The sequence below is a fragment of the Callithrix jacchus genome, chromosome 22 (genome assembly GCF_049354715.1).
Source record: "Callithrix jacchus isolate 240 chromosome 22, calJac240_pri, whole genome shotgun sequence".
NCBI lineage: Eukaryota > Metazoa > Chordata > Mammalia > Primates > Cebidae > Callithrix > Callithrix jacchus.
The window spans coordinates 21,164,046-21,180,273 of record NC_133523.1 but is presented as its reverse complement, the minus strand read 5'-3'; the positions used below and the strand labels follow the sequence as shown (position 1 = coordinate 21,180,273).

The 16,228-nt window shown below is 41.8% G+C and overlaps 1 pseudogene across 1 annotated transcript in view; it reads right to left on the bottom strand.

The window, feature by feature from the left end:
* LOC103791213 (gamma-tubulin complex component 5-like) overlaps window positions 1-15,660 on the bottom strand; it is a 40,119-nt pseudogene extending 24,459 nt beyond the window's left edge. Inside the window, exons 1-4 of the transcript XR_013531350.1 lie at window positions 15,442-15,660; window positions 7,514-7,712; window positions 5,685-5,800; window positions 4,329-4,531 (exon numbers count right to left, since the gene is read on the bottom strand). The product of XR_013531350.1 is annotated as a gamma-tubulin complex component 5-like (transcript). The remainder of the gene's footprint in view (window positions 1-4,328; window positions 4,532-5,684; window positions 5,801-7,513; window positions 7,713-15,441) is intronic.
* Window positions 15,661-16,228: the final 568 nt, after the last annotated feature.

Here is a 16,228-nt window from a genome sequence, read left to right as displayed (position 1 = left end):
TCATTTGGTCTTCACAATTTTTTTTTTTTTGAGATAGACTCTCGCTGTGTTGCCCAGGCTGGAGTGCGGTGGTGTGAGCTCACCTCCCAGGTTCAAGTGATTCTCCTGCCTCAGCCTCTTAACTAGCTGGGATTACAGGCATGCACCACCACACCCAACTAATTTTGTAGTTATAGTAGAGACAAGGTTTCACTATGTTGGCCAGGCTGGCCTTGAACTCCTGGCGTCAATGATTCACCATGCCTTGGACTCCGAAAGTGCGAGGATTACAGGCATGAGCCACCGCACCAGGCCTGCTCCACATTACTGAAGGAAAATGGGCCATGGTAGGCCAAGCGACGTGCCGACCTGGGCACGTTGATTGGTGATTACTGCCGGAGCAGACATCAAAGGAAGTTAGCCTTGCCAGCACCCAACTTGATCTTCCCTGCTGGAAAAGTCTGTCTTTCCTCCTGCCTGCCAGATGGGTGGTCCCAGGCACTGGCTGAGAGAAGTCTGCTCAGCCAGTGCCTGGGACCACCCATCTGGCAGGCAGATTGATAAATGTGGAAACATTTATCTAAAGCAGGAATATAGACGGGCACACAATGGGAGGTGCTGAGAGGGTGCTGGCCTATCCAGCATCCAAAAGCTGCCCAGAGTGGTACCTAGCAAGCACATGGCTTTCAAAGAACCAGAGGCTACTGATTCAGCAGGTGCCTGAGGGTCAAGCCACCGGGTCTAACATTTAGGAAAAGACATTTGGCAGCTTCTTTCTCATCTTTAAACTTGAAGCATGCAAGTCGGATGGATCGGTCAAGGCCTGGCTCAACCATTGATCAACATGTCACCTTGGACTCCTCCTTTCACTGTGTCAGTTTCCTCATCCACAAAGTGGGGATAGTAACTGCACCTCCCTTGGAGGACTATGAGAATAATTAGGATGTCTACGACTTAGAACGGTGGTCAAGAAACTACAGACCACTGCCTCTTTCTATGCAGAGGTTTCAATGGGACACAGCCAGACTCATTGCCCTACATATTGTCCACACTGTATGGGTACTACAGCCCAGAGACGATACGGCCTGCACGGCTGTCAGCAGTTACTACCTGGACCTTGACAGGTAACCCTAGCTTAGAACGATGCTTGAAGCATGAGAAGTACTCATGAAATATTAGCTATTATTTCAACCCAACATCACCTTTAGCATGATAAATATGAGTATGTGCACAAAGATATACACACAAGCACTGATTTTACTGGTGTAAAACAGTAAATAACTATAACATCAATTAACAGGAGACTGATAAAATTATGGAACATCCACACTAGAGAATACTATAGTCATGTGACTGGGCACAGTGGCTCGTACCTGTAATCCCAGCACTTTGGAAGGCTGAGGTGGGAGGATCACTTGAGGTCAGCAGTTCAAGTCCAGCCTGGGCAACATAGTGAAACTCTGTCTATACTAAAAATACAAAAACTAGCCAGGTGTGGTGGCACATGCCTGTAATCTCAGCTACCTCGGAGGGTGACATGAGACAATCGCTTGAACCAGGAGGCACAGGTCGTAGTGGGCCAAGTTTGCACCACTGTGCTATTGTCTGGGCCACAACAAGACTCTGCCTCAAAAACAAAACAAAACAAAACACTATACAGCCACTTAAAAGACTAAGGGAAATCTGTGTGTATACACTGTGTATATGAACATGTAAAGATTGCTAAGATGTTTAACAAAACATCATTAAGTGAAAAATGTATGATGATAACATATGCAATATGCTCTCATTATGTTAAAAAAAACTATGTATGCACAGCAAAGACTGTATACTACTTAAAAGTACCAAGGGAATTTCACTTTCAGCATACACGTTGGTTCCATACTATTTAATGTTTTTAATGAACTATAATTTCATAATTTTTCGTAATTTTCATAAACTGAGAAAAATTTTATCATTTTATCATTTTAGTCTCTCTCTCAGGCTGTACCCGAGAGCCACACTTTTAAAACCTTTGTATTTTATGCTTCAGGGACAAACCAGAGCATGGCTGAATCTCCAACTCCTTATGCTAAGTGAAGCAAGCCAGACTCCAAGCCCACACATGACTTTCTGGAAAAGGCAAAGGAGCAGGACTAAGGAACAGACAGGTGGCTGCAGGAGCAGGGAGGAGGAGAGAGGCTGCCTTCCTGAGTATCCTGACTGCGGTGGTATTCACTGCAGTCCACGCATCTGTTAAAGCTCATTGAACTAACTGCACACCAAAATGTAAATCTTACTATATGTAAATTTTAAAGTAAATTTAAACACACACACAAACTTAGGGGATACATTTTGTCTGAGCGTGGCACACAGACACTTAACGCAGGACTCCAGGGCGCTTCGGTTGCAGGGACCCTACAAGTGCACACCTGCCACGGCCCGTGCCCACCCACGACATGACTCATTCTTCCAGGCTCCATGCCTGTGGATCTGGACTTCACATGGATAGCACTGGCTAGTGCAGGCAAAGGGCAGGACACGTGGGGCCCCACAGGTCCCGGCCTGGCCAGGGCTCTGTCACAGCCACCAAGCTGTCAGGCACAGCAATGCACACCCGCATGGGCAACCCCACGGCTCCGGCCATGCCTCATCCCAGAGTCCACCCGATGACTCCAGGAAACGCCATCGCTCCTGGCATGGCCATGGTGCCCTCCGCCGCGAGAAAACAAACGCTCTAAGCCTCAGTCCCCAGGGGGTCCGCGCAGTGCTCGGCTCCATCCGCAGACGCTCCGAGTGGACTTCACGGCAGAGCGGGCACCGTCCCGACACCCCTCTCAGTGGCTCATGCTTGTAATCCAAGCACTTTGGGAGGCCAAGATGGGCAGATCACTTGAGGTCAGGAGTTCAGATCAGCCTGGCTAACACGGTGAAACCCCATCTCTACTAAAATCACAGAAAATTAGCTGGGCATGGTGGTGGGTATCTGTAATCCCAGCTACTCAGGAGGCTGAGGCAGGAGAATCACTTGAGCCGGGAGCCAGAGCTTGCAGAAAGCCAAGATCACACCACTGCACTCCAACCTGGGTGATGGGTGTGAAATACTGTCTCAAAAAAAAAAAAAAAGCAAATGATCCGAACAGACATTTCTCCAAAGAGTCATACAAATGGCCAATAAATAGATGAAAAAATACTCAGCATCACTAATTACTAGGGAAAATGCAAGTCAAACCACAATAAGGGTATCATTTCAGCCCAGTCATGATGGCTATTTATCACAAAGACAAAAATATAACAAACACTGGTGAGGATGTGGAGAAAAGGGAACTCTGACACAATGTTGATGAAAATATAAACTAGTGCAGAAACTATAAAGAACAGTTTGAAGGTTCCTCAAAAAACTACAAATAGAACTACTATGGGATATAGCAACCCCACTGGTGGGCATTTACCCAAAGGAAAGGAATCAGGGTATCAAAGAGACATCTGCACCCCCATGTTTACTGCAGCACTATTCACATAGCCAAGATATGGAATCAACCTAGGTGTCCAACAACAGATGAATGGGTAAAGAAATTGCGGTATACACACACACAAACTCAGAGATAAAAAAGAATGAATCCTGTCATTGGCAGCAACACTGATGGAAATGGTGAACATTATGTAAAGTGAAATAAGTCAAGAACAGGAAGTTAAACACTACATGTTTTCACTCATATGTGGTAGATTAAAAAATGTTTATCTCATGTTAGTAAAAAGTAGAACAGGATACTAGATGCTAGATTTTGCAGGGGGAAGGGAGGAAGATATTTGTTAAAGGATACAAACGATTAGCTGGAAGGAATAAGTTCTAGTGTTCTGCATCACTATGGGATGCCTACAGTTAATAATATACAGTTGCACATAGCTAAGAGGAGGATACTGAATGTTCCCAACATAAAGAAGTAGTAAATGTTTGAGGTGATGGAAATGCTAATTATCCTGATCTGATCACTATAACTGTATCAAAAACCACTATGTACTCCACGAATATGTACAATTATTATGTCAGTTTATAAAAACAATAAAAGAAAACAAATGTCTAGGAATTATTTTTTAAAGTTCCAGTCTTAAGGAATCTGAAGTAAGGAAAATTAATGTGGAATTTATTGTCACTGCCTTTTTAAACACAGCAGTAAAAGTTTTCAATAAGACAATCTTTTTAAAAATCAAGAGCAGCATGATTATTAATTCTATCATAATTGATAATCATCACTGAAATAAGAGGGTGTGATGACTTGCAAACTACAAAATATTCAGGTATCAGGATGACAAGAGGGAGTAGGGTCAGGTGTCCCAAGACTGAGGAAGACAGAACACGGAACAGGTACCTCTGGCTGCAGCCTGGCAGGCGGTGCTCTCTACACACTGCACGTTCTTCAGCAGCTGCATGGACTTGCCAGCCATTATGAGCTGCTTCAGGACGGGTTTGAGGAAGGACACCTGCTGCCTGCTGGAGGGTCCCTGGCCACTGCTGGAACTTGTACTCACATTATCACTTATTTTCTCTTCACTTTCTGTCTTTTCTGACACACTGTATATTATAAAACATAACAATATTAATTATTACTAAATTGAAACAATCTTTAGGCAAATAGGGCAGTTTCAATCTGATCTCAGTTTAGAGAGAAAAGGGAATGGATACTTTCAACAGTATAGTAAAATTTAATTAAGTAGAAACAGTTTCCTGAATTGGAATTATTTAAAATATGACTAATTTGGTCCTCTTTAGAAGTAGAATAAAAGTTTTTCCCATTTACCATCTCCTGGGAAACTAATTTGCAGACTTCCCTACCATTTTCCCTAACAAAATTCTTAACTGGACTACTTTTAACAATAAAATGATGGTCAATCATCACCCTACAAGAACAGAGTCCCATTTTTCACAAAAATTCTCATGTGAGACTGATGAATCAGGACACAGTGACAGAAAAAGAGACTACATTGAAGGGAGGTCAGTTCACTTATATGAGCATCACATACATATTGCTATGCTTCCAGAACAGTAAGGACTTAAAGTTACCCTTCCTGATGCATTCAATGGATAGCTATCAATAGAAACCACACATCTAAATACACCACATCATTTAAAATTGGGTTTAAAGAGTACAAATAGCTCTACATTATAGTTTATATGATTCTGTTCAGAAAAATCAAATAACAGAAGGGAAATTGTCATAAATGGATTAAGATTTTTCTTAATTGCTTTATTAAATATTATACTAAGGTACTGGTTGAATTCATTCATTTCAGAGAACAGTAAAAAAATTATAGTAAGGTAAAAGAAGTGAGTAGCTAATTCTGAGAAATAAATGTATTAGAGGCATACTCTGTAGTATTTCTGTATCTCTTTACTGATATTTTATACTGGAAATAGTGGAAACCATCTGATATCACCTAAACTCATTTTATGGGAAATGATAGCCATATAAATACACTATCATCCAAAAATATGATTTGCTTAGAAGTTGTGAACTGACAAAACCTGGACAAAGATATTAATAATCAGCTGGTATTACTGACGTCTTCCATATAAATGAAATAGAACTAGCCTATGATGACAACGAGTTCTGTGATGTGGACTGTACTTTCTTCGTACTGTTTGAAACTAATGAAAGATTTGATTTTCATGGGGAGCAAACTGGTGACAACAGCCCCCAGCGACCTTGTGCTCTGCTGCAGCTCACCTCTGGATGATGAACTCCCTGGCGTTGTCCCGCAGGTGTCCATGCACGACCCACTCATCCACTGTCTGCAGGTAAGGCCACACCGTTTCCACCCAGGGAGAGAACAGGAGGGAGACCTGAGGCAGAGAATATGCATGGTCAGCTCTCAGGGCTCCCTGGCCACTAGAACAAAAGGAGGTTTAAACATTTCCGAAATGCCTTGAAATTTAAAAATCCAAAAACATATACTATAAAATCCTTATGAAAAACTCACAAAGTATGGAAGGATCACATTGTTTGCAGTCCAGACTGGGAAACTTGAGAGTGAAAATGACACAGAGGCAGGTGTGACCTGAGACAACCCTGGCAGGTGAGCAAGGTTTCCCTATTTAAATTGTACTACTAGCAAGGTGTCTATTAAGAGTGAGGAAATTACTTAATTCCAGTAGCTCTCAGAGGATAAAAAATGGCAGTGCTGAGAGAAAATCTATCTCTTTTATATTGAAATGCAATATTAAATTGGTGAGAAAAAAAGTTATACCAACAAACTAGAAAATACACCTAATAAACATACCCAAATAAAACTGTAGCATTATAAATCACAGCCTCTAAATAGATTTTGTTAAATCTATATATTGTTTGAGACAGGGTCTTGCTCTGTCACCCAAGCTGAAGTGCACTGTTGCAAACATGGCTCACTGGAGCCTCGACCTTCCACACTCAAGCAATATTCCTGCAGCAGCCTCACGAGTACCTGGGCTCACAGGCATGGCTACTACTCCACAGCTCGCTACTTGTTTTTTTTTGAGACAGAGTGTCGCTCTATCACCCATGCTGGAGTGTAGTGGCATGATCTCAGCTCACTGCAACCTCCTAGGTTCAAATGATTCTCCTGTCTCAGCCTCCTGAGTAGCTGGGACTGTAGGTGTTCACCACCATACTCAGCTAATTTTTGTATATTTAGTAGAGATGGGGTTTCACCATGTTGGCCAGGCTGGTCTCAAATTCCTGGCATCAGCACACCTGGCTACTTTTAAAATTTTTTATAGAGAGAGGGCCTTAGTATACTGCCTAGGCTGGTCTCAAATTCCTGTGCTCAAGTGATCCTCTCACCTCAGACTCCTAAGTAGCTGGGACTACAGGCGTGAACCACTATGCCTGGCCTGGATTTGTATTTTTTAACTACAATATAAAATATATAACATAAAATTTATCATCTTACCTATCTGTTTCTTTTTCAAATTTTAATTTAACTTATTTGTTTAAAGACAGGGTCTCACTATATTGGCCAGGCAAGTCTCAAACTCCTGGGCTTAAGCAGTCCTCCCTTGGCCTCCCAAAGTGTTGGGATTATAGGCATGAGCCACTGTGTCCCGCCCTTGCCATTTTTAAGTTCAGAGGTTTTAAGTACATTCACATCGTTGTGACGAATCTCCACAACTTTTTCATGTCATAAAACTGAAATCTGTACCCATTAAATAACAGCTCCCTATTCCCCAGTCCTTGGTAACCACCATTCCACTTTGTTTCTGTGAATATGACTACTTCAGGTATTTCATGTAATAGACTTAGCTTTTATGTCAGAAAGCATTATTGTAAATGTCTATGTACATGAGCTAAGTATTTCTCACATGTTGCTTTGCCCTTGCCTCATCCTTCTGAGGATCTTGGCAATTAGAGCTGAAAAGCTAGTTTCCTACAGCCTCAAATTTAGAACCTAATTTGAAAACTCTGAACTGTCTGACAAGTCACCATTCGAGTATCATTTAACACAGAACCATGACCAGCTGTCTCCTGCCCCTCTGCTGGGCAGAACGGAGTCACACACTTTAGACAGAAGTCTCACATACGGTTTGCTCAGAAGCCTCTCCAACACTGTCATATTCGAGGATGGCCTTGGACAGGGTGTTGAGCAGGTGAGAGGCCCAGACGTTTTGAGTATCAGGTGGAACTTCTGCTACTCTGATACTGAACACTCTGTGTGAACCTTGAGCTGAGCCAATCAAGGTGACAACTTGTCCACCACTATCCCAAGAGTTATTGTAGCATCTGCAAATATCAACAAATCAAGCTCAAGAGCAAGTAAAAATACATGCATCTAAAATGTGACATAAATGCTGGCAAATCATCAGGTTTACGGGCAGGCAGGGCAAAATGAAGGATGGTGGATTTTGATCTCACATCACAATGACCTAAATTCCCTAAGAAAGAACTCCTGCGGAGGGGGGACTCAAGATGGCGCTGTGAGAACAACCCAGGATTGGAGCCCGCGTTGAATTCGCAAACGGTGAGTCAGTGCTGCATTTCCAGACTGATCTTTGTTGCCCACAGAACGGGGAAACTCCCAAGTATAAAAAGACACGGAACGCCAGGCAGTAGGTCTGCCTGGCGAAGCCGGCAGCCGGGGCGGCGGCGGCCGGCCCTACCCAGCAATCCCCACAGGGCGCGCTTGTCCGGGTGCCTTGTTGAACCGGCAACCTGAGACTTGAGAGGGCTGGACTTGAGACTGAACGAGACTTGCACAGTAGCCCAGCCCAGGGGTGTGCAGGGACAGATCGTTTGGGATACCCAGTGGGACGAACAAAACCGCGATTTCAAACTATCCCAGGCAGACGAACCGAGATGCTCTGTGGGGGAGGGACGTCCACCACTACGGAGGCAACCTGCCCCAACTGATATACACGCCCACTGCTGAGGCAGCCAGCCGTTGCCGAGGCAACCCGCCCCAACTGAGATACACGCCCACTGCTGACGCAGCCAGCCGTTGCCGAGGCAACCCGTCCCTACTGAGATACACGCCCACTGCTGACGCAGCCTGCCGTTGCTGAGGCAACACGCTACAACGAAGAGACTCCGCCGCAGGGCGTGGCGGAGACCACAGCAGAGCCGGCAGGAACAGCGCGAATCACACAACAGCAGGGCGGAGCATCGGCAGCCAAACAGTGGCTAGTCTGCCTTCGAGCTGGGCAGGACACCTGATCGGACATCCAAAAATAAAGCCCAAACCCCTCAACACAGAGCATTTGAGAAGAAAAAAAGGGTTGTTTAATGAGCTGTGTTGCAGCAGAATCAAACATAGCAGCCTAACAGCCCTGAATGAACAACAGAGTGCACAGCTCAGCAATTAAACCCCTATAAAGTACAAACTGTCTCCTCAAGCAGCTCCCTGACCCCTCTATATCCAAAAGACTGTCATTAGGCAGGCATCATCCTGGGACAAAGAGAGCAGAAAAAGAAACTGGTAGCATCCCTCGCTGTGCCACGGCTACTAGAGGTGCACCCTAGACAAGCAGGGTCTGGAGCGGACCTCAACAGTCGTACAGAGAAGGGGCTAGACTGGTAGAAGGAAAACCAAGCAACAGAAATACTTCATCATCAACATTCTGGGTGTCCACTCAGAGACCCAAACGAAAAGTCAGCAACTACGCAGACGACCAGCGGACAAATCCACAAAGATGGGAAGAAACCAGCGCAAAAAGGAGGAAAACACCCGAAACCAGAACACATCGCCTCCTAGAAAGGACCACCAAGACTCCTCACCAGCAAGGGAACAAAGCTGGACGGAGAATGACTATGACGAAATGACGGAATTAGACTTCAGAAGATGGATATTGAGAAACTTTTGTGAGCTAAAAGATCATGTATTAAATCAATGCAAAGAAACTAAGAACCTTGAAAAAAGATTTGAAAAAAGATTCGAGGAAATGATAACAAGAATGGATACCTTAGAGAGGAATATGAATGAATTAAAGGAGCTGAAAAACACAATACGAGAATTTCGCGAAGCAAACGCAAGTTTCAATAGCCGAATTGACCAAGCAGAAGAAAGAATATCTGAAGTCGAAGACCAACTCAATGAAATAAAACGAGACACCAAGATCAGAGAAAAAAGCACAAAAAGGAATGAACAAAGTCTCCAAGAAATGTGGGACTATGTGAAAAGACCTAACCTACGTTTGATAGGTGTACCAGAAGGGGACGAAGAGAATGAATCCCAGCTGGAAAATACTCTTCAGGACATCATCCAGGAAAATTTCCCCCACCTAGCAAGACAAGCCAACACTCAATTGCAGGAAATATAGAGAACACCACAAACATATTCCACAAGAAGAGCAACCCCAAGGCACATAATCGTCAGATTCAACAGGGTTGAAATAAAGGAGAGAATACTAAGGGCAGCCAGAGAGAAAGGTCGGGTCACCCACAAAGGGAAGCCCATCAGACTCACAGCAGATCTCTCGGGAGAAACACTACAAGCCAGAAGAGAGTGGGGGCCAATATTCAACATTCTTAAAGAAAAGAACTTTCAACCCAGAATTTCATATCCAGCCAAACTGAGCTTCAGAAGTGAAGGAAAAATAAAATCCTTTGCGAACAAGCAAGTACTCAGAGATTTTGTCACCACCAGGCCTGCTTTACAAGAGCTCCTAAAAGAGGCACTACACATAGAAAGGATCAATCAGTACCAGCCATTCCAAAATCACACGGAATGCTAAAGAGCTTCAACATAATGAAGAATCTACAACAACTAACAGGCAAAACAGCCACTTAGAATAAAAATGGCAGTATCAAATTCACACATAACAATATTAACCCTAAATGTAAATGGACTAAATGCACCAATCAAAAGACACAGACTGGCAAATTGGATAAAAATCCAAAACCCATCAGTGTGCTGTATCCAGGAAACCCATCTCACATGCAAGGATACACAAAGGCTCAAAATAAAGGGATGGAGGAAGATTTACCAAGCTAATGGAAAGCAAAAAAAAGCAGGAGTTGCAATTCTCATCTCTGATAAAATAGACTTTAAAGCAACAAAGATCAAAAGAGACAAAGAAGGCCATTACATAATGGTAAAAGGATCGATACAACAAGAAGAGCTAACGATCCTAAACATATATGGACCCAACACAGGAGCACCCAGATACATAAGGCAAGTTCTTAATGACTTACAGAAGGACTTAGACTCCCACACAATAATAGTGGGAGACTTTAACACTCCACTGTCAATACTAGACAGATCAACCAGACAGAAAATCAACAAGGATACCCAGGGCTTGAACTCAGACCTGGAGCAAGCAAACCTGGTGGACATTTACAGAACTCTCCACCCCAAATCCACAGAATACACATTCTTCTCAGCACCACATCACACCTACTCTAAAATTGACCACATAATTGGAAGTAAAGCACTGGTCAACAAATGCAAAACAACTGAAATCATAACAAACAGCCTCTCAGACCATAGTGCAATCAAGTTAGAACTCAGAATTCAGAAACCGACCCAGAACCGCACAGCTTCATGGAAACTGAACAACTGGCTCTTGAATGTTGACTGGGTAAACAACGAAATGAAGGCAGAAATAAAGAAGTTCTTCGAAACCAACGAGAATGAAGACACAACGTGCCAGAACCTCTGGGACACATTTAAAGCAGTCTCTAGAGGAAAGTATATAGCAATAAGTGCCCATATGAGGAGAATGGAGAGATCCAAAATTGACACCCTATCGTCAAAATTGAAAGAGCTAGAGGAGCAAGATCAAAAAAACTCAAAACCCAGCAGGAGACAAGAAATTACTAAGATCAGAGCTGAGCTGAAGGAGATTGAGACACGAAAAACCCTTCAAAAAATCAATAAATCCAAGAGCTGGTTTTTTGAAAAGACCAACAAAATAGACAGACCACTAGCCAGATTGATTAAAAAGAAAAGAGAGAACAACCAAATAGATGCAATAAAAAATGATAAAGGGGAAATCACCACAGATTCCACAGAAATTCAAACCATCATCAGAGAATATTACAAACAACTCTATGCACATAAACTAGTAAACCTGGAAGAAATGGATAAATTCCTGGACTCCTGTGTCCTCCCAAGCCTAAACCAGGAGGAAGCTGAAACTATGAATAGACCAATAACAAGGTCTGAAGTTGAGGCAGCAATGAAGAGCCTACCTCACAAAAAAAAGCCCAGGTCCAGATGGGTTCACAGCCGAATTCTACCAGACACACAAGGAGGAGCTGGTACCATTCCTTCTAAAACTATTTCAAACAATCCAAAAAGAGGGAATCCTTCCCAAATCATTTTATGAGACCAACATCATCCTGATACCAAAACCCGGCAGAGACCCAACGAGAAAAGAAAACTTCAGTCCAATGTCCATGATGAACATAGATGCAAAAATCTTCAATAAAATATTGGCAAGCCGATTGCAACAGCAAATCAAAAAACTTATTCATCATGATCAAGTAGGATTCATCCCGGGGATGCAAGGCTGGTTCAACATACGCAAGTCTATAAACGTAATTCACCACATAAACAGAACCAAAAACAAAAACCACATGATTATCTCAATTGACGCAGAGAAGGCATTTGACAAAATTCAACAGCCCTTTATGCTAAAAACCCTCAATAAACTCGGTATCGATGGAACGTATCTCAAAGTAATAAAAGCTATTTATGACAAACCAACAGCCAATATCATACTGAATGGGAAAAAACTGGAAGCATTCCCTTTGAAATCTGGTACTAGACAAGGATGCCCTCTCTCACCACTCCTATTCAATATAGTACTGGAAGTTCTAGCCAGAGCAATCAGGCAAGAAAAAGAAATAAAGGGTATTCAAATAGGAAAAGTGGAAGCCAAATTGTCTCTATTTGCAGACGACATGATAGTATACCTAGAAGACCCCATCGCCTCAGCCCAAAAACTCCTGAAACTGATAAACAACTTCAGCAAAGTCTCAGGATATAAAATCAATGTGCAAAAATCACAAGCATTCGTCTACACCAATAACAGACTTAAAGAAAGCCAAATCAAGAGCGAACTGCCATTCGCAATTGCTACAAAAAGAATAAAATACCTTGGAATACAACTCACAAGGAACGTAAGGGACCTCTTCAAGGAGAACTACAAACCACTGCTCAACGAAATCAGAGAGGACACAAACAGATGGAGAAACATTCCATGTTCATGGTTAGGAAGAATTAATATCGTGAAAATGGCTATACTGCCCAAAGTAATTTACAGAATCAACGCTATCCCCATCAAGCTACCATTGACTTTCTTCACAGAACTGGAAAAAACCACCATGAACTTCATATGGAACCAAAAGAGAGCCCGCATAGCCAAGTCAATTCTAAGCAAAAAGAACACAGCGGGGGGCATCACACTACCGGATTTCAAACTATACTACAAGGCTACAGTAATCAAAACAGCATGGTACTGGTACCAAAACAGAGATATAGACCAATGGAACAGAACAGAGGCATCAGAGGCAACACAACATATCTACAACTATACAATCTTTGATAAACCCGACAAAAACAAGCAAAGCAAAGCACACTGCCATGTGTGTACCTACGCAACTGTCTTGCATGCTCTGCTCATGTACCCCAAAACCTATAATCCAATAAAAAATTAAAAAAAAAAAAAAAAAAGACCTCTACTAAACAAAGGATTTCCAACTCTAAGAAAATGTAAAAATAAATGATTTCAAGTAAAGAAAAATTCCAGAAAATTCATACGGTTATTATTATGGCCATGTATAGCCATCAAAGTACCAACATATTTCTATGAGTATATAGGTCTCAAAAGAGTGCATACAGATTGGAGGACACAAATGCATTTTTTAATTTAAGCAAATATTATGTTAGCTACCACGGATCTTATGTGAAGCATTTCAAGTTTCTGTCTCTATTGTGAAATTACTCTATCTGATAAAGAAGTCCTAGCTTCGCTGATAGGAAGAGTAAAGCAAACAGATTTAACATCCTCAGCACACTTACGTCAGTTAAGATTTATAACAGCTTCTTGAATAATCTTTTTAAAATATTTCACACCAGAAAAAGGAAAGATGGCCTGAATCAATTAGAGAGTTGCTCAAACAGCAAGACTCCCAGATGTAAAAGATCAAGGCCACTGTCAGGGATCAAAGAGATTAACTGCCTCACCAGTGGTCCAGGGCGATGCAGAAGAGATGTGGTGCAGCATGCACACACCGAGAATTAAGCCAGCGCACAGAGGCTTTCTATTGCTTTAATAGGATTAAAGAAAGAAAATCCAAGAAGACTGACAGAAATATATTTAAAAATTGCTAAGAGAGTAAACTGTAAGTGTCCTCATCACAAAAAAGTATGTGAGGTAATGCATATGTTAAGTAACATAATTTAGCCATTCCACAATGTGTGTATATGAGTATATACAAATGTACATATGTCATGTATATCATAAATGCTGTATATACAATTTTTATTTGTCAATTAAAATATTTTTTAAAAGTTAAAAAAAAAAAGAACTCCTGCAAGTCATGGAGGAAAAAATAATTCAGCAGAAAAATAATACATAAAGGAGCTGACAGTTCACAGAAAAGGAAAGATGAGTGGTTCTAAAACAAATAGAAAGTCACTTGACCTTACTTATAATAGAAGAATGCAAATTAAATTATACTAGGTAAACCAAAACACCTCCCCATGGGCCAATGTTAGTGCAGGAGGCTGTGCCTACAGAGGGCTGCACAAACTCCTATGAGGTGATGGCACAGCTGGGACCTCAACATGGAAGTCACCATGTGGAGCTAGACATGTGATAAAATGGCTTGGAAGTATACAAGACGATACTACACACACCCCTGCTCAAAGCAAGTTCTGCAACACTGGTAAACTGTGTCAGGTCTACAGCTTGGCTAATGGGCTGTGCCAGTGCCAGTTTCCCAGGTTTGATCATGTACTATAATTATGTGAGGTTTTGCCAGGCGGGGAAGCAAAGTAATGGGAACACAGGACCTCTCTGTATTATTTTCTGTGGCACTTCAAAATAAAAGTTAAGAGTAAAAGCTACATGGGTTACCATTTTACATCTACCATAATGGTGAGGACCAAAACATCTGACAACACACAGATGGCAAGAGTGTGAGGAAACAGGTATTCATCTACATGGCTCACAAGAGTATACATTTATTTACTTGTACCTCCCCATAAAGTGGCAAAACTCAGCAAAATCACACATGGCAATTCCATTTATAAGAAGCTACCCTACATGTCAGGTGTGGTATAATTCCAGCTCATGCCTGTAATACCAGCATTTTGGGAAGCTAAGGTGGGCAGATCACCTGAGGCTGGGAATTCAAGAGCAGCCTGGTCAACATGGTGAAACCCTGTCTCTACCAAAAATACAAAAATTTAGATGGGCATGATGGCATGTGCCTGTAGTCCCAGCTACTCAGGAGGCTGAGGCAGGAGAATTGCTTGAACCCAGGAGGCGAAGGTTGCAGTGAGCTAAGATAGCACCACTGCACTCTAGCCTGGGCAACAGAGTGAGACTCTGTCTCAGAAAAACAACAAACAAATAAAAAACCAAGAAGCTCTTTATATTTTTATGGTATTATCCTCAAAATTTTAATTGGAAATATTTGAAGAGAGTAGTGTAATGACTGTTACATATGGGTGTATGTATATGCACTGCTTGTGTATGTTGAACTCTTTTTGGAAGGATGTATAAGAAGCTGAGGACCTGGTCATCTCTGGGGAGGGGAATTGACTGGCTGGGGAACTGGTGCAAGAAGAGTAATTTAGATTTTTCAGTCTAAATCCTCTGTAGTTTTTTGATTTTGAGAGCTATGAATGGGTTAAAAATACAAATTTAATTTTAAAAATGAAGTATTCACGAGAACCACTTATTTGCCAAGCAACTTTCAAATCTTATACAATGAAAAATCTAAATGGCATTCCAATTATGAGTTATGTGTAGTATGAGTAAAACTGAAGAACATTTAATACCATTATTGATGATGCACTTCTCAATGTCTGCAAGTTCCTCTTTGAAACCAGTGAAGTATTTGTACAGGGCTCACATGAAAGCTTGGTAGGTGACTTCTTAGGAACAGACCCACTTCCAGGCAGCATGCTTTCGGAACTGTATCCCATGACTTCATCAATGAACTCCTGGAGTCGAAATACAACCTGGCCATATGCTGCTATTGGTTCCAGCACAGATCGTTAACAGCTCTATAACAGAAGCAAACCGCAATTATTCAAAGGTGATCTTCCGTAAACATTCAAATTCATTTCCCTCTCACGGTAAAACACATCTTTTACAATTCTTTTAAACAGTATGTTTAGTAGAAGATGAAGTAATAAAATGAACAGTTTTATACACAAAGGAAAAAGAGTGAGAATTAATTTCAATAGACTAGAGAATTACGGCTTATATTTTTTAAAAATATACATAAGGTAATCTACTTAAGGCAAAAAAAATTACAGTATATAGCTTTTACAATACAGAATGACAGATCTAAACAGCAGAAAATGCAAACTGAAATTAAATATGTCCCAAACAATATTAAGGAATTCTCTTAAATACTGTAAAGATGCACAATTCAATTTTTCTTTTTGGATATTAAATATTTATTTATATTTGAGACAGAGTCTTGCTCTGTCACCCAGGCTAGAGTGCAGTGACGTGATCTCAGCTCCCTGCAACCTCTGCCTCCCAGGTTCAAGTGATTGTCTTGCCTTAGCCTCCCAAGTATCTGGGATTACAGGTGCCTGCCAGTGTGCCGGGCTA